We start from the raw sequence: 25,445 nt of genomic DNA, 5'->3' as shown, positions 1-25,445 counted from the left end.
TAGAGCCTAGATCAATTGGCTTCCTCGATATGCTCCACAGACACATGGAGGCTGTAATTATGAGCGGACTGGGATAAGGACGAGAGACCTCAAGGGACCATTTCAGCTAATGGAAAATAAACACACAGTGCCTTCAGAAAGTATTCATACCCCTTGACTTATTACACATTTTGTTTTACAGCCTGAATTCAAAATGATAAAGTGAAAAAATGTTTTTAGAAATGTTTGCACAATTATTGAAATTGAAATACATAAATATCTAATTTACATAAGTATTCACACCCCTGAGTCAATGCATGTTAGAATCACCTTTGGCAGCGATTATATCTGTGAGTCTTTCTGGGTAAGTCTCTAAGAGCTTTGCACACCTGGACAGTGGTGGAAAAACTGCCCAATTGTAATACTTGAGTAAAAGTAAAGATACATTAATAGTAAAGATAAAAGTAAAAGTGAAAGTCACCCAGTAAAATACAACTTGAGTAAAAGTCTAAAAGTATTTGGTTTTAAATATACTTTATTATCAAAAGTAAATGTAATTGCTCAAATATCAAAAGAAACAGAATAAATAATTTCAAATTCATATATTAAGCAAACCAGACGGCACCATTTTCTTGTTTTTTTTTTCATTTACGGATAGCCAGGGGCACACTCCAACAATCAGATATCATTTACATGTGTGTTTAGTGAGTCCGCCAGATCAGAGGCAGTCAGGATGACCAGGGATAAGTGCTTGAATTGGACAATTTTTCTGTCCTGCTAAGCATTCAAAATGTAACCACTACTTTTGGGTGTCAGAGAAAATGTATGGAGTAAAAAGTACATTATTTTCTTTAGGAATGTAGTGTAAAAGTAGTCAAAAATATAAATAGTACAGTAAAATACTGATAAAGTACTTACACAACTGCACCTGGATTGTACAATAGTTGCACATTCTTAAAAAAAATCTTCAAGTTCTGTCAAGTTGGTTGTTGATCATTGCTAGAAAGCAGTTTTCAAGTCTTGCCATAGATTTTCAATCAAAACTGTAACTAGACCACTCAGGAACATTCAATGCCATCTTGGTAAGAAACTCCAGTGTATATTTGGCTTTGTGTTTTAAGATATTGTCCTGCTGAAATGCAAATTTCTCTCCCAGTGTCTGTTGGAAAGCAGACTGAAACAGATTTTTCTCTAGGATTTTGCCTGTGCTTAGCTCTATTCTATTTATTTTTATCCTAAAAAACTCCCTAGTCCTTGCCGATGACAAGCATACCCATAACATGATGCAGCCACCACTATGCTTGAAAATATGAATAGTGGTACTCAGTGATGTGTTGTGTTGGATTTGCCCTAAACATAAGACATTGAATTTAGGACATTTCTTTGCGGTTTTACATTAGTATCTTATTGCAAACATGATGTTTTGGATTATTTTAATTCCCTACAGTCATTTCACTCTGACATTTAGGTTAGTATTGTGGAGTAACTACAATATTGTTGATCAATCCTCAGTTTTCTCCTTTCACAGTCATTCAACTCTGTAACTATTTTAAAGTCCCCATTGGCCTCAAGGTGAAATCCCTGTGCAGTTTCCTTCCCCTCCTGCAACTGAGTTAGGAAGGACACCTGTGTCTTTGTGGTGATTGGGTGTATTGATACACCATCCAAAGTGTAATAAATAACTTAATCATGCTCAAAGGGATATACAATGACTACCCATCTACCAATAAGTGCCATTCGTTGTGGTTGAATCTGTGTTTGAAATTCACTACTCGACTGAGGGACCTAAGTCGGAAGTTTACATACACCTCAGCCAAATACATTTAAACTCAGTTTTTCACAATTCCTGACATTTAATCCTAGTAAGAATTCCCTGTCTTAGGTCAGTTAGGATCACCACTTTATTTTAAGAATGTGAAATGTCAGAATAATAGTAGAGAGAATGATTTATTTCAGCTTTTATTTCTTTCATCACATTCCCAGTGGGTCAGAAGTTTACATACACTCAATTAGTGTTTGGTAGCATTGCCTTCAAATTGCTTAACTTGGGTCAAACGTTTTGGGTAGCCTTCCACAAGCTTCCCACAATAAGTTGGGTGAATTTTGGCCCATTCTTCCTGACAGAGCTGGTGTAACTGAGCCAGGTTTGTAGGCCTCCTTGCTCGCATACGCTTTTTCAGTTCTGCCCACAAATGTTCTATAGGATTAAGGTCAGGGCTTTGTGATGGCCACTCCAATACCTTGACTTTGTTGTCCTTAAGCCATTTTGCCACAACTTTGGAATTATGCTTGGGGTCATTGTCCATTTGGAAGACCCATTTGCGACCAAGCTTTAACTTCCTGACTGGTGACTTGAGATGTTTCTTCAATATATCCACATAGTTTTCCTCCCTCATGCAGCCATCTATTTTGTGAAGTGCACCAGTCCCTCCTGCAGCAAAGCACCCCACAACATGATGCTGCCACCCCCGTGCTTCACGGTTGGGATGGTGTTCTTCGGCTTGCAAGCCTCCCCCTTTTTCCTCCAAACATAACGATGGTCATTATGGCCGAACAGTTCTATTTTTGTTTCATCAGACCAGAGGACATTTCTCCAAAAAGTATGATCTTTGTCCCCATGTGCAGTTGCAAACCGTAGTCTGGCTTTTTTTTATGGCGGTTTTGGAGCAGTGGCTTCTTCCTTGCTGAGTGGCCTTTCAGGTTATGTCGATATTGGACTCGTTTTACTGTGGATATAGCCACATTTGTACCTGTTTCCTCCAGCATCTTCACAATGTCCTTTGCAGTTGTTCTGGGATTGATTTGCACTTTTCACACCAAAGTACGTTCATCTCTAGAAGACAGAACGCATCTCCCTCTTGAGCGGTATGACGGCTGCGTGGTCCCAAGGTGTTTATGCTTGCGTACTATTGTTTGTACAGATGAACGCGGTACCTTCAGGCATTTGAAAATTGCTCCCAAGGATGAACCAGACTTGTGGAGGTCTACAATTATTTTTCTGAGGTCTTGGCTGATTTCTTTTGTTTTTCCCATGATGTCACGCAAAGAGGCACTGAGTTTGAAGGTAGGCCTTGAAATACATCCACAGGTACATCTCCAATTGACTCAAATGCTGTCAATTAGCCTTTCAGAAGCTTCTAATGCCATGACATAATTTTCTGGAATTTTCCAAGCTGTTTAAAGGCACAGTCAACTTTGTGTATGTAAACTTCTGACCCACTGGAATTGTGATACAGTGAATTATAAGTGAAATTATCTGTCTGTAAACAATTGTTGGAAAAATTACTTGTGTCATGCACAAAGTAGATGTCCTAACCGACTTGCCAAAACTATAGTTTGTTAAAAAGAAATTTGTGGAGTGGTTGAAAAACGAGTTTTAATAACTCCAACCTAAGTGTATGTAAACTTCTGACTTCAACTGTATCTGTATGTATGAATTACAGAGATGAGGTAGTCATTCAAAAATCATGTTGAACACTATTATTGCACACAGAATGAGTCCATGCAACTTATTATGTGACTTGATAAGCACATGTTTACTCCTGAAATTATTTGGGCTTGTCATGTTCTGACCAGTAAAAGGGGTTATTTGTTGTTGTAGTTTGGTTAGGACGTGGCAGGGGTGTGTTTGTTTTGTGTTGTCGGGTTTTTTGGGTATTGTTCTATGTTTTGTATTTCTATGTTCGTATTTCTAGTATTTTTATTTATATGTTAGTTTTGGGAACAACCTCCAATTAGAAGCAGCTGGTTGTCGTTGCTTCTAATTGGAGGCTATATTTATATGGGTTTATTTTCTCTTGTGTTTGTGGGTGATTGTTCCATGTATAGGCAAGGTTAACTTACAGGACTGGCGTGCGGGTTCTTGTTTTGTTTCAGTGTTCACGTATGTATAAAAATATAAGTATGGACACTTACCATGCTGCGTATTGGTCCGATATTTCTTACTCTTCATCAGAAGACGAATCGCATGACAGGGCTTGCCATAACAAAGGGGTTGAATACTTATTGACTCAAGACATTTCAGCTTTGCATTTTTTATGAATTTGTAAACATTTTGAAAAACATTATCGGGTATTTTGTGTAGGCCAGTGACATGAAATCTCAATTTAATCAAATTTAAATTCAGGCTGTAACACAACAAAATGTGGAAAAAGTCAAGGGCGTGAATACTTTCTGAAGGCACTGTATTTAAAATAAGTGTAGACCTGTAGAAACATAGTAGGCTAGTTGGAAAATGACATGGATAGTTAATAATTATACATTTATTGTGTCAATTATTCGCTCATAATATTTTTGTAAATTTCCTATTGATGCTGAAATAGCAGTTTGAAAAGGTTGCTCTTAGTACAAAGAGCAGGCAGAAATACATTGTTTCACCATTTTTGTATGTCTATTTTACTAAATGGTTGTATTTGACATTTTGGAAACACTTTCAACTTTCCAAGACACACTAAATACGCATGCATTTTAGAATGCTTTCCTGCTATCTCTACCCACCTGAACCTTTCAAGTCTTTGTGAGTGAAGTAAATTTACGATTTTCTGAGAAGTAACGGCATCCTCACAAGTCCATTTCAATGCATCAACTTTTAAGAGTTTCACATTCAAAGAACTGAAGTCAAAAGAATGTTACAAACTAGGGTACATCTGTTACTTGGCATGAACACAGCCAATAAGTTCGAATAGTGCAACTCTCATCTAAATCAATCAACAAAAACAAGCTATCCTTCTCTTCATTTCCTAGGAGATCACTACTTGATTTTCAGAGGAAGACAATTGGATGTGTATCACCATTGAAAGATCATCAATAATTTAGAATGTAATGGAAAGCCTGTATAATTTGCTTAATGTAACAGTTTGGTGTCTGGATAGTCGATAGTATTCATGTTTCATGATATAATGTACAGTATTTTATTATTTTGGATACAGTTGTAAAATACTTATAATGAAATGGAATTCCAAATGTAATTTGAATGTGATCACATTTCCATGACATTTTAATATTCCTGAATGTAATTTCCTTCTTACAATAACCTAGTTACAAAAATACTTTCAGAACCTGTGGCTTCTATTTTACATTTTGTGTTTGATTATTGCATGAAACTGCATCACAGGACATATGTCTATATCTGAATGTTTTTCAGAACTCCATTTCCAGGCTGAACATAGTGTTTAGCCCCCCAAATGTCCCTTCTCTTGTATAACGGGGAACCTTACTGCTCAACATTCCACGTTTTACATTTTCTTCAAGTATGGGATGATTTAAAATGCGGTTTAACACAGTAATCTCTCAATTCTGAATGAATGACAAAGTAAAGATGGTGAGAAGGAACACAGCAGTCAAGGATGTAGTCATGCCACTTACTTGTTGGCCCATTTACATGTGTGTTCATGAGTAGTGCCATGTGTTTGCTCGTATGATTCATGCTATTATATCAAACATGAAACTCTTCAGAGTGCTATTATATACAGTTAGAAGACTTTCCTGTTTTTCCTTATAGTACTGATTACTTCTTCCTCTTTTTAAGCTTTTACGAAGCACATAAGGGCTGTGCAGTGAAGATAACAACAGGACAATGACATTTCTTTTCTAGGGGCACCTTCTTCTAGCAAGGTCAGTGGAGATGGATGAGAAGTTGGGGAAAGAAATTATTTGCCATTTTTCAAAAACCCTTAAAAGGAGGCAGTGAGGTCAAACACTAGCGCCTGGGCTCTGGCTGAATTACCCTTTTTACCTCTCCAGGAGAAAGCTAAGGGGGCCTCAGTGGGGGACGTAACCGTTGCGCATGTCTGTGCCGCAACTTCTCTGTCGATGTAGAGGGTGGCAATTTCTGCCATTCTGAATACGGTTGAGAGAAGAGTGATGGGCACTTTTCTATTATTACTGCTCTGCTGAGTGTATAAGACGCATTAGTGCAAAAGAAACTTGTCCATCTATTGCAGAACACTCTAACTCTGACCCCAGCAATGGTTTGATGTGACTATCCTGTTTGTTTGCACTCTATCCCTTTTCTGATGTTTATGTCATGGTTTAAAATTCCCCCTGTCTAAAAGTATAGCAGTAGGCCCTGGGTAGAAACCCTGCTTTGTCAGAAAAAGGATCCCTTGTTTGTAAGTATTAACCCGGGGAGAGGTCATTATCTGATGAGCACAGTTACCTAGAAAAGAGATGCCTTGTGCCAGGTGTTCAGGGATTCTTGGTGGGTCAGGGGTATGGATGAACAGATGCTCCGTCTCAATGAACACAATTCATTACTTATAGGCTGCTTAGGCAAACAAGGAATTGTTCTGCACATGTTTGCATAACCCTGATATGGACATGTGTTAGTGCAACTTTTGAACTTGGCTGCTCTTTAGCGATATGTAACCAAACTCTTATCAGTTGTGCTGTAGCCCTGTACAGCTGATAAAAACCATTAGCTGAGGCTAACCCTTTCTGAATAAAGACAACACCCCAACAACACTTAATTGACCCCTAGGGCTTTCTAAGTCTCCAAATGTGATGGGAGACTGGTTATCCATGCCGTGTGAAGACATTTCAATGTATATTAAAACCATACTGTTGTTGTTAAATTGTGTTGTATTCTCATTTCATTGTGCTCATACCAGTCATCCTGCAACCACACAGTGATATACACTGAGTATACCAAACATTCGGAACACTTTCCTAATATTGAGTGGCACCAGTTCTTGAGACAAACCGGTGCGCCTGGCACCTACTACCATACCCTGTTCATAGGCACTTAAATCTTTTGTCTTGCCCATTCGTCCTCTAAATGGCACACATATTCATGTCTCAATTGTCTCAAGGCTTAGAAATCCTTCTTAAACCTGTCTCCTTCCCTTCATTTACACTGATTGAAGTGGATTTAACAAGTGACATCAATAAGGGATCATAGCTTTCACCTGGATTCCCCTGGTCTGTCTATGTCATGGAAAGTGTTCTTAATGTTCTGTATATTCACTGTATATCTAGAATATTGGTTGTTATATTACATTATGTAAGTGGCATACACATTCCACTCAGAATGATATGACCTTGTAGCTACAGTATAAGAGAAAACCACAAACACTAGTGTCTAATGGTCTATTGAATAAAGACAAAACACTACAGATAGTCACAGATGAAGAGGTATTTCTCCACTATCCCTATATAACTGCTCAGAGACATGAAGATGTCGGTAGCCCTGTAAAATGACCCAGACTTCTGAATCAGACCGTATAGAGCCATTGTGAGCTTTCAGTGGTGCCTCAAACATACATCTGAGTAAAAAACTATCTTTACTTTCATCTCTAAAGAAACATTTGTCAAGATGCAGAAGAACACACATATAGGCAAAACACACCCCCATGGATAAATACACCACACACAGACACACTTGCACACACAGACACACACGCACACATGGAGATACAAATATAATGAATCAAACATTTAAAATAATCATGTTTAGTCTGGGAGGACAACACTAAAGTTCTCAGCACAATGGGGTTGCACATTTGTGTCTGAAAATACACTCGTGCAGCTTTTTCTTCAAAATCATGGAAATGTACAATTGCAGACTGTGCTTTTTGCAGCTGTCATCTGCTAAGTGTGTAAAATCCATTTTAAAGTAAAATCTAACATAATTTTCCAATTTATTTGTTAAGCATTGACAGCAATTTAGTCCCTTTTATTATTGCAGTGAAGGAAGTGGGGCTGACTGGGAGAGGCTCTTTTTATGAAGGATTCGGACTCAAAAAGAGACATTGATTGGGGGAATGGGGGATTATGCTTGGTGGTCTAAACAAAATGCATTCAAAGAAGCAAATTTCGTGCTAAATAACTAGATGAGCATTGTTCAAAAATGTTTAGTTGTTATTTTTTCTCTTGCAGCTTTTGTATTTAAAGTACAGACAGTATCAATGTTGTATTTTCTAGGTAATTGAATCACTGTCGCTGGTGACATGAAAATTAGAATAGTCACGAGTATTGAGATGCATGAAAGAAACCTCAAATACAATAGATAATGCATGCAAACTGTCGGTGTATCCTATTTCCCTATGTTGCTATAATAATAGGGGCTAGATTTACTCTGTTCCTTCCATGTGTTTATATAAGGCTACATGTATAAACAATTTCCTAACTGAATGTGACATTTGCCCATATGCTTGCAAATATAGTTGACATGTATTCACACCGCTGAGGTTGTAAACGTTAGGTCTATGGGTCATTGTGATCATGGTGTCATTAAAATTTGACCATTCTCTCCAATAAGAATCTCATGCAAATGAACAGAACAATGTTATAGAAAAAACTATTCTAAGAGACATGTATAGCCTAGTGTAGGTCTAGCCTGCTGATAAGGTCAGCATTTTTACAACTAAAGCTACTGGCTACCATTTATTATCTCATTCTAAAATACATCCTCTATAGGACTTTTGTTGTGAAAGATGAGTTTTTATGTCTCTACTTCGTAAGGTGACGTCACGCTCATGAAATTGACATGCCACCTGTGGGGACGAATCGGGATTTAAATGGATATGCCCATCATAAAAACTGTAGGTTGTGTTACGGCACATGGCAGAAAGATGCACTGTCAATACTTTCGATTCCAGTTCCAGAGGCGGCGCAGACAGCATCTGCAAGGTAGGCTATCTCTGATTTCTGATCGACTCTTGTTGTTTTATGTTTGCTGAATGATAGAATGATAAAATAATGAATGGGGTATGGATGTAATGAAACACAAGTATATAAGGAGGGTAGTGTGTTTTCTCTTGACTATAAATCGTGTTTTGCAAAACCGCCTGAAACAAGCCACATCTGATTGACAAAGAACTAAGCATTGCTACAATTATAAACCTGATTCTCGAGAAGGCAAGTTGGCAAATTGAGACTTGAGAGGTGGAGCTGAAATGCAAAGAAAGGAGATTAAATGCATGCCAATATGTGGGTCACATCGCGGGCGTATGTATGTGACTCTATTGAGTTGAACATTTGATTATTTCACAAATGTGACTTTTCATATTGATTCACTTTTTCATACTCTTGTACCACACTTTCAGATATATACGTGGGACGAGTGGTCAGACCGCAATAGCTCGTGTCGGGAGGGATGCTGATCATATCAACAGGTAGAACCCAGCGAGCACAACTTGTTGGAATTATTTCTGAGGGTCTCTATAACATAAACTGTTCCTGTAGATTCGTAATGTTCCTGTGATAGCCTATATCATCAGTGAAATCTAAGCTTTATATTTTCGCATGAGCAGTGAGTAATGTGAACAATAACCTATTGTAAGATTTGTAGTAGGCTATGATAGCCATGTCCGTTAACCTCCCCATTACAAATATTATGATTTATTCGACTATAAAAACAGAAGAAGATCAGAGAAAATCTGCACTTTGTTACTGTGTAATAGCCTCTAAGCAAAGTTCAATGTGACATTTTTCTGGTTTCTCTCCGGCAGTTAGAAGGAGAAGACCGAAGGCTTGCGAAAAGGTTATATTGATTATAGGAAAGACCCCTGCAAAGAAAGATAATGTCCCTGTCGTTGTGTTTACATAATGGCTATAATTAGATTTGAAGAGCTCTTTATTACAGTTATCCCAGACAAATCCACATCAGCCAGTTGGCTATGTCACTGTTTCACTGTTATGGTAGCCTACAATACTTTTGTTTAAGGGTGACAGGCGAATTGGATGGGTGAAATAAGACAACGTTTATCTTTCTATTTTTAGGCCTACTTTAGACTAATATGGGAACACATGCTCCCGTGCAGCTTCGACCATAAGCAATAGTCACTTCAGTTTGATGGTTTAAATAATGACTAATTCTCAATTTTTGAATTGAATAATTATTTTACTATAATGTCATGCAACACGTAGTTGTGAACTCGTTTTGCAGCCTTGTAATAGCAATGACCATAGCCAAGTAGTAAGCTATGTTGGTGATGACCTCTGGAACCATATAGAAATACGATGTTTTTAAAAGACCATAAGAAGTTAATTACTTTATACTGGTCAACCTTGGAAATCAAGCAAATATAAAAACTTACTCACATTTATAGAACAAATATAACACAAAAATCACGTGTTTTACTATTCAGCGTGAGGTGACTTGTTAAAAACCTGTTCGCTAAACATTTCAGCACCACCGGGGTGACCAGCTCCAATGTCGTGTAATAGGCTGTGCAGGACACGTTCCCGCTCAAGTCAAATCATTTTCATCACCGCAGTTTAGTCCAAATAATCAGGGGCATTTTAGTCGAATGGAAGATTTTTTTTGAACAACAAGTGTTACCTAAGCATAATCAAATGTTACCATTCACCTGTTAGGCCTACATGTTTTATGATACTAACTAGGCTACAGTGTACGTCCTAATTGTAACTGATAGTCTTAGAATGTTTTATAAAAATACTTCATATTTAGAGACGCTCCTTATATCTTATATCTTATATCTACGATCTGTGCAATGTAGCCTTATTACAACTCTCACATACTTCTGCGCTGTGTCTATGCTGAACAGGCTGGCTGGCAGGTTGTCTGTGAAACATCATGATTACACATTTACATGGAGAAACTCTCCCCATTATGGTGCCACAAATGGTGTGCTACATATGCAGTCTGTACCCAGGCAAGAAAATTATTTACAGCAGGTGTTCAAACAAGACCGTTTGTGCATTGATCCAATTAATGCAATTAGATGCAGCTTGGTTATGACTTAACAATGTCCAACTAGTGCATGCAGGGATAAAGGAGTAGTATGCCCTGAGAAGAGTGTTGACTCATTAGCAGTAGCTATCTCTAGGGAGAAACAGCTGTCTGAATTCACTGATGTGTGAACCCAACACATGCCTTTAATAAAATAAAACCTCACCTATAAACACATCCAGGCATTATCATTATCTGTTTCAACGGATTGTTTGAGACTGTAGGCTTTTGTCTTTACAGCAAACAAATGCATTTCATATCAAATTAAGCCAGTTGGATTGTACAATAGCAACCATCTTCTGTTTGATAAAGACACCCAGCGGGGTAAGTGTGTATTTACCAAATCCCTTTCTGTTGGCCCCCTCAGATAGCTAGCTGCTTTCTGTGTAACACATTTTACCTCTAATTTGGATTTATAATGTTTATAAAGTGGGACCATTGTTGGCTTCCCTTTGTAGAATGATTGGCCATCATGTCCATTTTACTTTAAAGGAATAAGAAATAATATTCTTAAATAATCTTTGTGTAACCAGTAATATTGACATCTTCAGACAGGAACTCACCATGCAGTGGTGTTTTATCCCTCTTGGCAGCTAAAGAGGGCAATCTGCTGTTTTAAGGAGTACCTCCACACGAAACCTCCCCTCCACCTCCCCTTTTGCGGCTTTTGAAGAAAAAGAAAGAATGAATAGCACCGTAGGGACATTTTATTGACATCAAAACATGGCAGAATCTGTGTAAAGCGGGAGCCATTTGTCGCTGTATTTGAAGTGCAATCACAATCAGCACGCATTGGCAGTGACAGTGCTGTTCCTCCCTGCCCCCTCCAGCGATCCCCCATGGAGCAGCAGGGAGACTGAGACCACTGTTTGATCTGGCCTTTTTACTGGCGTCTGAAGGATGAACGCTCTGCTCCACACAACACAAAATGATCCAGGGTGAGAGAGAGCTTCCAAAATCTTCTCTCCGCCCAATGGCAAAATTTGTACAATTACAGGAAATGAACTCAAAAACGTTTATGTTTTCTCTCCTCCGTCAAAATTTTGCGTAGGGCCCCCAAAAGGCTGTAAGCAAGTTTGTCTAAGGTGTTTTGCATATAAATTATTTAACCTAACACAAAGTGACATTTAAAGTGCCATGCTTATGCCGGTAAATGTGTGTCATGGATTGACATTGCTTTTGTTTCTTTCTGAAGACAATTCTGAGACAAATCTTAAGGGTGCTGGCTGACATGGCCTGTTTTTCTCCAACAGAGTGATTGTTTATGAAATTGTAAAATTGAAATTAATTGCACCTGTATGTCACTCTGGATAAGATTACTCAAATTGCTCAAATGTAAATGAGCCTGGAAGTGAGTTAGAGAAACATTTTCTTTGCAGAAAGACACATATTGTAATATTTGCATGTTGATATGTATGTACAATATGTGCATACGTGTGGATACAGCTTTGTCTCAGAAATAGGGTTGCAAAGGGACGGTATATTACTGTAAACTTTTTAAGTTTACTAGTAAATTACCAGAATTGTGGTATCTTTCAAGGATTTTATGTAGTTTATCACAAGACATCTAGTGGCCCTTTTGGGTACTTCAGATTATCACAGGTGTCTGTAATTATCTCTGGCCCTCTGTGTGGGCTTATCACATGTAAAATATCTGAAATAATTAAATAATATTATTTAAAAATAGAATGAAAAAGCTGTAAAAGGTTATCCTAAATATAAACCATCAACTTAGTGAATACCATTGGTGTTTCAGCATTAAATATATATATATATATATATATATATATATATATTATTTTTTTATTTTTTTTTTTTAACACTATTATTTATTTTACTATGTCAATATGTATTTGTTGTCGATGTTTTGGTGCCAAACTGGTGGCAGATGTGAAGAAAAGTGAATAGTTGGAAGAGTTGCAGAGTTAATTGAAAATTTTTTAAATTGTTAAATAGATGCTTTTTCATTAGTTAGGCTATTTTCTCTTGAACAATATGGTAAATCTACTAGAAACTCATGGACAATATGGACACAGATATATATAAAAAAAATAATACTTTTTATAAAACATTGTTTTAAAAGTTATTCAAGTGTAAATAACCAAATTTACGATAGATTGCCATATATTTTCTGTTAGTTACCAAAATTACTGAAGATTCTTGTAACTTTGGTAAATTATAGGTAGCTTTGCAACCCTAATCAGAAATAAGTTATACCCTTGAGGCTCCAAAATGTTCATGTGATATAGTGTTAGAATTAAACAATATAATTACAAACAAGAATTTCAGTTCTGGGTCTATCACTAAATTGCATGACATGTCTACATGTCAAAGCATTTCTAATATTTTCTAAATGTGAATCGATTGAACAATTCAATTCCCACTTATCTTTCAAGGTCTCGGTTATGTGTGTGACGTGACATGCAAAGCATTGCATTTTCTGCCACTGGTGAATTGTAAGGAAATTCATCAAAATATCTGTATGTGGCAATGTAGTTTTTCTGACACCTCTATTTGTCAGAGAGTTTCTGTGGATGATTAGCGTACCTCTGTACGAAGCGTTTAAACCGAGCCCATCCACTGGAACTGTATTCAACCTCCATTTTGCTTTGGCTGCTTTGGTTATCCCACCTTCCAGGAATGTTCCTAAAGATCTAACAGGTGTTATCCTACACATGCTTCCTCTCTCTGGTTGCCATGAACCTTTGTTCAGAGTGGTATACAGGTGCACAACCCGGTTGGAGAAGCTGGCTGGAATACAAAAAGCCTTACAGTGTCCTGGTGTATTGACTTGAACTGCACATCAATCCAAAAGGCATCCGTAGTGCAGTCAGAGGGAGGTTGGGGAGATTGGGGGATGGGGGCCGAGGTAGGGCATGATGGAGGATGTGCAATCTCAGAACGAAGGCAGGGACTCAACATCAGAGGTGAGCCCAGCGAGGGGCCTTAAGTCACAAAGCCTGCCAGGCACACACCTCTCCTCCAGACAGAGCTCTCCCACCGCTCCAGCATGCATCCACAGGAAAGCCCCATAGCATGGGGTCACTGAACTCTCCCAATGCAATCCTTTTACCCATGAGTGGTGATCACAGCCATGATCACATGCTGCTGACCCATTGGTTTTGACAGAACACAATAGTGTTCAGTGTTCTGTCACTCTATCCATTCTAGCCCTACACTTCCTTTGCCATTTTTAGTAGCAATCATTTTGTGAAACTCCCTCAAAAATAGGCGACAATTGTGTTGATGATATCAGTAAGTCTAGAAGGGAGAAACACAGCTGTTGTAACCTACTATTCCCAGTTTGCCCAATGAGCTTGATGTAATTTTAAAACCATGATTGACATTAAACATATCCAGTTGACATTTGAACATACTGCTTTTATATTGTATTCAGTTGTACCCATTGTGGGAACAATGATTCGATTTCAGAGTAGTGGCCAGGAGGACTTATGATCTCTATATGTGGCATTTTACAGTGCATAGAACATTGGATGAATTGATTTGGCACCACTGGGGACAACGTCTAGTTTTGATGATTACAATTTGGTTGAGGTGTCAACTAATGTGAATTTAACGTAAAATCAACAAAAAAATTCACCATGTCATTAGATTTACGTTGATGACTCCAATCAGTTTTCCATGTTGATTCAAAGTCATAACATTAAAAACAATTGAAATTACATGGAAACAATGTTGATTGATGCAGTTTTTGCCCAGTGGGACGCTTCTCAGGTTTTGCCTGGGTGCCTGTATTTTTCTACTATAGCCACTATGTTGCTGCCTTGGTTAAAAAACAATATTGTCAATCGATATTGACTTGAAACCACCTCTGACCTTAAAAGACAGAGTAAATATTTGGAGTAAACACACAGTGCAGTTTTCTTTTATCTGTGATTGATTGAATTGGGATCATAGCTTTTTACATTTCTCATGAGGAATCCATGCTGAAAGCAGGTAGAGTGCATCTATCTGTACAGCATCTAAAACGCAAATGGCCTGTCAGAGTATGAAATATGGTGCACTAGGCTTCGGTAAAGACACATGCTTACAGTATTTGAGAGATTTTTTTTGTCACTTTGACAGATGCAGAGGAGAGCAGAACACATTTCCCACCCCCACATCCTTCCAATTTCAGCAATGAAAAAATGAAAGCCCATTTCCCACAGGGCTCCTAGGAAAGAGCATGCTCAGGTAATTAAGTGGAGTACGCTCAGCCCCTTGTCAAGGCAATTAGAACAAATCATATACTCTTACTAGCTCTAATTACAGTAGATGTCTGTCCGCCTCTCCTGGCCGCCTCACTCTCCCCATAGCATGTTGACAACAATAGCAATTATGCCATGTACCATTACATGTAACTTCTGTCGTCAAAATAGATGTTGCTTGTTGGGGCTTACTGCAAATTTGTCTTACAAGAGAAGGGGGAAATACATTGATTCATTTAAAATCAATAATTATTTATTTACAATCAAGATGTAACCAAAAGGATTTGGAATTGTCTGTGCCAAAATCTGTTGCACTGTGACCGTATTTCTTTCTTTAATACTACATTTTGCCCTGGTTGATTCCATTTGTATGATGATGCACACAATTCAAGTGTTTCACTGGAGCTAATTAATGTCAATTGCAGGCCATGGACAATGTCCATCCTAAGCATCTGTCTGCAGTACAGTGCATGGCAGTTGATATGATAGTCTTAACCCATAACGGATGGCCCAGATGTCCATGCCGTGCAGTAACCCCATCCGGCCCTGCTTACATCCCCCAGTGACCATCCTAGTTAGCCCTGCTAACACAGAATCAATGAGGCAGGGCTGGAAAGAATAGGAGGAAGTCACCCCTGTGCCTCTAAGTAGCACACTTAACTCTGTTCAGTCAGTGCCTTGGGAGAGATGTTCGACTCAACTAATACATTTAAGGGGTGAATAAACAGCCATTTAAGGTGCATGGGCCATCCTCTCTGAAAGGACAGGGTCATTTGATGAGAAAATAATTGAATTAGACATTGAGGGCATGGACGTGTGAGCCACCTTAAGGTTTATGGATGGGCTCTCAGGGGATTTATTGAGTTACATGGATCATCATTTGTTCACACGGTGTAGAACAGGAATATTAGTTTTTTTTTTTTTTTTTTTACAGTACCCCTAACCCTTTTTTAACCATGGTGCTTACTGAAATGTACTGTAAGGATCAGTGTATAACATTCGACCTGCATGTTAGTCTTACAATCTCTATTACCATAACACTAGCAAGGTTTCCATCCAATTGGCGACAGATTTTCATTAGAATATCCTAAAATCCGCATGTTTCCACCAAACTGAATTGTAGCGGATAAAATCAGTGTGTGATGACATAATGCACACAACATTTATTTTTTCTCTTAAGTTTTCATGTACCAAATAAAAATCTTATGATCAATGTGTTTCCATCGCGTTTTCAACTCTACGGATAGTTTTGCCACAAAAACTGTTGCGTTAAATAGCAAATGTGACTAATCTGGGTCTTGGCCTGTGCGCTCTAGCCAAAAGCTTGCAGATACAGTGCGAGTAGGCTCTGCGGGTAAATTAGTCTACAATACATGATGAGATTCATACTTTGCACTTTCACTACCATGTGAAGTTCATCATAACTTATTTCATCTGTAGCCTAATAAACTGCATGGTTTCCCAAGTCGTAGTGGGAGAAGCACACACCATGTCATCACGTGACACCAAGTTTACTTTGACATGATGGTTAATTATCGATTATCAATACATTTTATCAACACCAAAAGATCACACCATGTCGAAAGAACAAATCTTCTGTCTGCAGTTATACAATTGTACTGAAACTTCCTGTTTCCATCACAGCTGTAGTGATTTTTTGTTATATACGGTATGACTTTACTCGCATAAAACTGTGGATGGAAACGTGGTTATTGTCTTCATTTTTTCCCCCTTATTTTTTTTAATTTTTCTTGACTCAGGATTTGCACCAAATGTTTACATGTTTACCCTCAGTTGTACTACACCTGTAGCAGGCTTATCAAACCAGTAGGGGTTTTAAGGCCAAAGGCACATCTTTGTTGGGTTTTGAGTCTTGTCCTCAGGCTCTATCTATTTGTTTGCCACTTGGCCTCCAGAGAAAAGCCCTTTACATCCATTGCTTTTCCCTCTGCTCAGACAGATGAACATGATAACAGATTAGCCGATTGAGAAGCCAATTAAACAAATGATCTGTGTACTGCTGCCCAGCATGGTCTGCTACTACATGTCTGTGCTCACAGTTATAGATTCTGAAAGATTTATTTGCTCAACGTAGGAAGCAAAATCTACATTTAACTGTAGCTGTAGAATCCCAATCAGATCTTTATCAAATGAAAAATTATGTCAAGCCAATGATTGAATTATTCGATAATACATGTACGGTATTATAATATCTTATACATTTGGGCATTAGTCCTATATTGGGATGTATAGTCTGTAAAAGTTTTTTTTCACTGAATTATATTTAGCAGACTGGCAGGGACACCGTAATTGAATGTTAGTCCTAATTCAACAAGCACAGGAGCAGAATGTAATGCTGCTCCACTCCAGTTGGCTGGCCATAGAGCTCCTTTCTGCACACTGTCTCATCATTCTAATTGTAAAGAATGAAAGGCGTCCATCCTCAACAGGAGAGCATAATTTAACTTGCTTTAATAATACATTACTATTCAATACAGAGCCTATTATTCTCAGCCAGGACTCCTGAGTGGAGATATAAAAGAACTGCATTTTCACCTCCCCTTTTTCCCGGGAACCTTGAGTAAATGTATAAGTGCATGCAGAGACAGGTTCTGCCACTTAGAGAAAGAGTCGGTAGTAACGTTATTCATGCGAAACAGCGATGCCCATTATATCCAAGATAGTTTTTAATGGGGAAAACCATAGTTAATGCGAGCTAATTTCCCTCGTTCAGTGTCTTAAAGTAATGCATAACCTCTGTTCTGTTCTGTAACTCGGTAGCAGTGAGCAGCTAAAGCCACTAATAAAGCTCTCCTTCTGAGCCTAGCATCGGCCTGTCACTCTCTCTTCAATGCCATACCCAGTTCAATGCTGCCCAATTGTTGCCTTCTTTTTGTGCGTGTTAAGCCAAGCAGTGCCTTATATAAAATTTATGGGCAATGTAACTTTAACTGTGAAGGTTCCACCACCTCAAAGAGCCTGTCAATCTTGTCATTGTTACATCAGGCAGGTGGTTTTTATAGGGTTATTGTAAGTGAGAAATAAAAAATTGTTTGTTATAAAAGTCGTCTATATTGTTCTTAAAAAGAGTCTTTATCAATTTCAAAAACATTTCATTGTTTTTTAGTTTTAAGAAGGAAACAAGGCATTGGCTTTCCTGTCTTCCGTTTTAAAGACTCAGTGGTGAATAAAAAGTTATTGGAGACTGAGAAGAGAGTGGTAAGTAGTGAGAAGTTGTAGGCATGTGCAGAATGAATATGGACAGACAGGTTCTCCATAAAAAACTAGCATGAGATTGAACCTGTTTGGTTTTGTTAAGATTTGATAGGGTTCTGGACCCCATGCACCTAGAACAGATCTGAAAGTCCCAAAGCCTTCCAGTGTGAGTGAGATGCATTGAGGTCCATGAGGCCTCTCCAGTAAGAAAAGCAAAGCATCCACTGGGTTATTTCATCCTCTTCAAATTTCAACAGCCTTTGTTGAGCTCACTAAATGGTCTCGGAGTGTGTGTGTGTCCATGTGTGATCATATGTCTGTGTGTGTGTGTGTGTGTGTGTGTGTGTGTGTGTGTGTGTGTGTGTGTGTGTGTGGGGCTGTGGCGGTCATGGAATTTTGGACGACAGTTATTGGTCAAATGACCGCGTTCACCGTTATAGTCGTATGAATAGCAAAAATAAATATATAAATAAAAGACGCACCTTTTCTTCTCTCCTTCGCCCCTGACTGCATGTGCTTCTACTGCTGTAGGGAGGGGGTATTGCCTAGGCAACCAATGACTCGTTAGCTACAACACTTTGCCTGCGTTCAATACGGAAAAACAACGCAACGTTCAATTAAATGGAAACAGTGCTATTCTGAACGACCAGTTGAAACAGGGGGAGGGGTTGGATTGTGGGTTCAAAATGCACCACTGCCCTTTAAATACGTCACTCATTGCTTCAAGCCACAACCCGCCACACCCACCAAACAGAGCAAACGTAACTCAAAGTCTTTTCAAGAACATTGACGAGCGTGTAGTTCACTACAAGCTGTTACGCAGTGTAGCAAACGTTTAATCGACCTGAACGCACCCCTTGCTTGTTTTAGCAAGGAGCAATAAAGTTTCATCACGTTGTAAAGAGTCCATGTTACCGCGGAAACGGACTCAACCGTGTGAGTGTCCGGATGTCCCGTCTTCAGTCAGCTGTGTGTTCCACACACACAGACAGGCAAACTGGTTATGACAGTTATTTTATTTTCATGGCGGTCTTCATCCATTATACGTAATTGTACCTGCCCTATGGGAACGTACCCAGGACACAGTACCACTCTCCTTCTGTGCTCGTAATGAATCATAATCAGACCCTGTGTTGCTGCTATTCCAGTCTAGTTCACCATGTACATATGAGGATAAGTAGAGGAGCCAGCCAGGGACAGACAGACAGACAGACAGACAGACAGACAGACAGACAGACAGACAGACAGACAGACAGACAGACAGACAGACAGACAGACAGACAGACAGACAGACAGACAGACAGACAGACAGACAGACAGACAGACAGACAGACAGAGACAGACAGTGATCAACAGCTTGCTGAGGTCTCTGTTCTGCTATCTCCATAATCACAAATTTCCATGTACTCATCAATTCATTAGCTGCCTGATGGAAGGCCAGGCCTGTGCTCCTCTTTTATGACACCTTCTGTCACATTGTTAGACATTACACCACTTAGATGTAACTGAATAACTGGCTTTAAAACAAGAATGCTAGAATCAACAGTGTTAAGTATCCTTCAAGTACAATTGTGGGAAATGAGGCATTTCTTTCCTTTTTCTTTTCCATCAGCCACAAGGAGAAGTGAGACATTGTCTGAACGTCTTGTGCTGTGGGAACACACACCACCAAAATAAATTAACACATTCATGAGATTATGCTAACGCAGAACACACTAATATAAAAATGATTCAAGAGTGTGAATGGTAAGACATAAGCTGCTATTTCCTTACATTTTAACAGGAGATTTGTGATTCATAACATATCACCGCCCAGAATGTATCATATTCGCCTTTGGCTTGAATGACAAATGCCTCATAAATACAGACCTCTCTAATGTTGTCCTTTATTCACAATTACGTTATCTTTTCTCCCCCTCATCTGAGTCTAAATATACCTCCCTTTATTGCCTGAGCTTTAGGAAACCAGTAGATACAATGTTACTTTTATAAATGTTGCTTGTCCCATAACTCAACTTTGTCTTTCATTTTAGTGAACTCAGAAAGGCTGGGGATATGGCTGATGATATGGGGACAGGTGATAGCCTTTAGAAATGAAAGGGGGTGGATTTGTGTGTGATATGTGATCTCTGTGGAAAGGGCAGGTAGGCTTCAGGTATTACCACATTATTAACGGCTTCAGAGGGGGATTCGTATGTACACAACAGCTATTTGCATTTACTGTTTTTCTTTGTTTATTTGTTTTATACATTTGTCAACATGTTTATGTACAAATACATATCTATTTATAACATCAATATATAAAATCCAATAATTCTGGTTAGCTTTAGCATGCATATGGTCATGCATGGGATCTCAATTATTTGATTCATTGTAAAATATAAATGGAATATTGATGAGAAATATGTAGTTGAGTAGCCTGCCTTTATGATTGTCAATGAAAAAAACTAATGTTCAGGTGAATAATGATACATGTATAACTTGTCATTATCCTTTTCTATGCTTGCAGGAGAATGTGCACTTTGGTCCTGGACGCTGTGGAAGACTAGTGATTTTGTTGTTGTAAATTTAGCTCACTGACAACAAGTCACAGTCTACCTCAGTGACCAGGTCCGTCACACCATTATTTCAACAGCTTTTAGTTTAGTCACTCCACAAGATGGTATTTTAGTTCACCCACAACATTTCTAGTGTCCTATTCATCAGAAAGCAGTCCTATGATCCTTCAGTTCAGAATATAGAGTGCACTCATAGTTTGTTGTTTGCAGGCGGCAACAAACCTTTGAATCATTGTTTATTGCCTGTAATTTCAATCAGTTTTGTTTGTGTTGCAGCAAAACAAAATGTGAACAAAATATGAAAAATAAATGCTAGCAAGAGCTATTGTGTTTCATGTCATAATATGTTCATCTAACTCTGAAGATGTCACTGCATTTTGCAATCTAGTCAGTGAGATCCTAACACTGTCTAAAACGGTAAGTCCAGCCAGTGTGAAGAATTCTACACTCATCTCTATCACTCATGAAAGTGTACATAAAAGTATACTAACTAATTTCCTTATTTAACTGAGCACCAACTACCCGGAAAGACATATGAGGTATACAAGTGTACAGTACATAGTTATACTTTATTCCATGTGCATGTTTGCAATTAAAGTATTACTCAATACGGTATGATTTGTATGCTTTTACTTTGTATTGTGTGTATTGATTTGACCTAGATTTCAGCACAATATAAATCAACATCACTATTAAGACCTCAACACTATTCTCTTGCAATCTGTAAATAATGTATGCTGAAATAAAGCACCTTTGATATGCCATGCACAGATTCTGATAATATAAATGAATTCCACAATATTGTACATCTTATTCTGCTTTAACTGTGGTAATCAATTCAATCAAGCAAGGTTATGAATTTATTAACATTTGTTGAAAGGATGGAGAGCGCATTTGTGAACTATTGCCATAGTAATTGCTCCATGTAGTAAAAGGGTAGATGGATGAATGAATATATAGATTGGTATACTAATACAAACATTTCATAATAGCTTGTCTGAGGGTATAAATATGCATTACAGAGATTGGACAATGAGAGTGGGTGTTACCTTCAACTCTCAGTGAAGTGTAGGATGTTTCCATGGATACTGCCACAGCAACCCATACTGAATGACTAGCCTTGGCCTGAAGCTTCCCAGCAGCACAGAATGGGCTGGGTGATTTTAGAGGCCTTGAGGGTCATTGTTGAAGACACTTGGCATCCCCTTTATCATTCAAACACTAGATCCCTAAAGATTGTTTAAAAACTCATTACCTCAACGAGCAGTGGGTTTATTAGATATTGAATGGATGGCCATTTAGGGATCTATTCAATCCGTATCACGGAAGTTCATGGCTACAGCATGATTGAAATTTAAAGGCGATGTTCCCACGTTAGCGGAAACTGCATTCATGGTAAACACTGCATATGTCGGCCCGATCTAAAATTATCTTTACATTTCTATCATGCAATCTGTAACGCTTCAGTGATACAGATTGAATAGAGCCCTTAGATTAGCATAATTTATGTTGTTACTGTGACCTAGAGGGAGATAGTGGCAGGCAAGCTGATCCCCATTCATATCCAGCAACAAGCTTCAGGCTGCTGCATATAGAAAGAGCAACATCTGGTGAGCAAGAACAGAGAAAGGCTTATAATGATGGATTTAATTAAAGGTAGGCCTATTTTATTTTGAAACAGGGGTTTGCTGTTTGCAAATATATACTAACATAGTATCATTGTGTGATAGCAGGCACAGCACCAACGCGCAAAGAACCTTTTCCTTTCTTGAACATTCATGTCTATACAAAAATTCAAATGACATTATTTCAATCTTGAGAAGTAACATGATTAGTAGGTGTCATGTTATTATTTTAAGAATTTACTATTTTATATAAATCATTTATTGATACTTATATTGATACTTATTTTGATTTTAATCTCAGATCAGGCTGCAGTCTGCAGTAATCAAAAGTAGGCCCTAGGCCTACTACAACCTAGGCTACTGTTGAGAAAGATACTGTCACTCTCCTTCAATACTCCCCAGGTCATAATTATAAATGTGTTCTCAATCAACTTTACAGAGTAAAAAAGGTCAAACAAAAAGATTCTGCTCCTAATAATCAACAGTAGGTAGGCCTAGTCATTACCTCTGTCTCACCCCTTCCCTGCAATATTCCCCATCATTGTTTCCCAAACACGGTTCTGGGGCCTCCCAGGGGGGCACGTTTTGGTTTTTGCCCTAGCACTACATAGCTGATTCAAATAATCAAAGCTTGATGATGAGTTGATTACTTGAATCAGCTGTGTAGTGCTTGGGCAAAAACCAAAACGTGCACCCATGGGAAGTCCCAGGACCGAGTTTGAGAAACGCTTAATGGGGAATATTGAAGGGGAGTGACAGTATCTTTCCCAACAGTAGCCTTGGTTGTAGGCCAAGCCAATCAACCTCACGTGGTGAATTAAAGGTAAAATGTATAAATCACAAGACATGTTTTTTTTCCGGTGTATATCTTAGACACTATAGTCTTTTAAAATGTCTGAATCTGTCACAAAGTAACAAAATGTCTAAATCTGCAGGATTATTGGCAGGGGTTATCAGAGAGCGCCACCCGCTGCTCAAACACGGGAGCTACCCCTTCTGACCATGTTTGTGCAAAAGCTGATGGACAGAAGATGGACGAAAGAAGAGAAAGGCTTTTTAGGTTCCATCATCTGCTACACAATGTTTGTTAACCTGCTACGGCTAAAGAAGAAGGACAAGAGCGTGGAGGCAAGCTGAGCCTGTGGATATGATCTACACTGCTTCCTGACTGACTTTATTGATGCTGAGCGTTGCTAAGAGACTGAACCAAAAGTGTTACTCTAGTGTATAGGCTACACTCTTGTGTTATATTAGGTTAATTGTGTTTCCATAGCTAGGGCTGATAGTGAAGACTTGTAAAGAGCAGAATCAACAACCTCTGCATAATCAAAACAGTTCCTTTGTGAGAAGGTGTTTGTATTTGTTTTTATTAAGCATCCCCATTAGCTGCAGCTACTCCTCCAGGGGTCCAAACAAGATTATGGCAATTACCGTTAACCCATGTTCACAGTTAGCCACTAATATGTAACTCCAGCCAGAATAGTCCCAGCGGCCTTACCTTGGCCACAAGTCAGGGCATGTTCACTGAGGCCATGGCCCGATGAGTCCCAGGAGCAGGGTGTGAAGGTGGAAACACAAAAGTCTGAGGCTTTTTGGTAAAACACTGGGGTAAATCCTCAGTGGAAATGCACCACAAGTCTCTTGAATTTCAGGGTGCAGCATGTTCTTTTTTGGCACATTGTAACCACAGCTGATCGCTTCAAAATGAGTGAAGACAGTGGAGCGTGGTGCAAGACAAATATGGTAAAATGGAATTAAAGGTTTGAAGATGAGAGCTGGAAAGAGAGATCCCTGTCTTTTCTGACAGCAAATAACTTTATGCCGCTAATGCCATTCAGGCTGTGGTTTGGTCTTCAACCATTCAACCCGATGTGTCACGGCTCATTCACTCCCCCTCCTGGATTTAAAAGTAATAGACTACAGTAACAAAATGGCAGAAGTGCTTATCCTACACAAATCCATGAGGGGAAATAAGTTTGATTATGTCCAGAAATAATCCCTACCTCCTAGGGACTACCAAGGGCCCCTGGGAAGTTTCAAAATATTGTTTACAACTATCCAGTTCACTCAGGTGTATACGGGCTGGTAGGGTTGTCTCTCTGTGGGACCCGTAGTCTCTGTCTCAAACTTAGTTTGGCTTGTCTAAATGACTAGCTTGCTTTAACGCCATACAGTAAGCATAATATAATTAAGCAATAAGGCCTGAGAAGGTGTGGTATATGTCCAATATACAACGGCTCAGGGTTATTTTATGCACCACGCAACACGGAGTGCCTGTACACAGCCCTTAGCCATGGTATATTGGCCATATATAACAAACCCCCAAGGTGCCTTATTGCTATTATAAACTGGTTACCAACGTAATTAGAGCAGTAAAAATAAATGTTTCGTCATACCCGTGGTATATTGTCTGATATACCACGGCTGTCAGCCAATCAGCATTCAGGGCTCGAACCACCCAGTTTATAATTCACATTGCTTCCTATTCTATGGGCATAGCAATAATGTATATGTAAGTGTTTGCAAACATTATCATCATCAACATATGTCTTTCATGTCTTTCCTCCTCTTTTCTAATAGCAAGGTGCAGAATGTCATTCACCTATTATTTTATAGCCTATGAGCATGGCACAATAATATACATTCCCCATGCTTGCTGATTAAGCTATGGGCAAACTTTTTGCAATTATCACCTTCCTCTCTCTCAACCTATGGGAATACATCTTGGGATGTATTTATGTCTACTATCCATGTTCTCTTACTTGCTTTGTTACAGCAAATGCTACCAACAACCCTCCCTCAGCTAAGCCCCGTCATAGGAACTCATGTCTCCCTTTTACTTTCCACCAGCTTCAAAGAGCTGTAAAACTATATTTTTTGTTATTGAAAATATATTTCACAGTGATTTAGATGGTACAATGATTCCCTTACCTAGTCAGTGCTTGTTTTCACACATACATTTAAATTGAGCAAACAGCGATTTCTACATTGACCACTTAACCCGATTTCCACTAGATAAAACAGTCACAAAGTAAAAACAGCATTCCCATTTTGACAACAGATGCTGTGCTCCCGTGGGAGAAATTAATAGGTGAATATCACAGGGCAATCACAACACTGGCAGGTAACTAATACTGTGAAACATTCCACGATTACTGCAGATATA

At 38.7% G+C, this 25,445-nt stretch overlaps 1 long non-coding RNA gene across 1 annotated transcript; it reads left to right on the top strand.

Annotated features, from left to right (window-relative positions):
* The first annotated feature begins 8,481 nt into the window (after positions 1 to 8,481).
* On the top strand, positions 8,482 to 24,059 carry LOC106573630 (uncharacterized). Its single transcript, XR_001321392.2, has 3 exons — positions 8,482 to 8,607; positions 9,024 to 9,092; positions 23,215 to 24,059. It is a non-coding gene; the product is annotated as an uncharacterized lncRNA (long non-coding RNA).
* The last annotated feature ends 1,386 nt before the right edge of the window (positions 24,060 to 25,445 follow it).

The sequence above is a fragment of the Salmo salar genome, chromosome ssa16, assembly GCF_905237065.1.
Source record: "Salmo salar chromosome ssa16, Ssal_v3.1, whole genome shotgun sequence".
NCBI lineage: Eukaryota > Metazoa > Chordata > Actinopteri > Salmoniformes > Salmonidae > Salmo > Salmo salar.
Note: the sequence above shows the minus strand (reverse complement) of the source record. Positions and strands in the feature narration are given on the sequence as shown.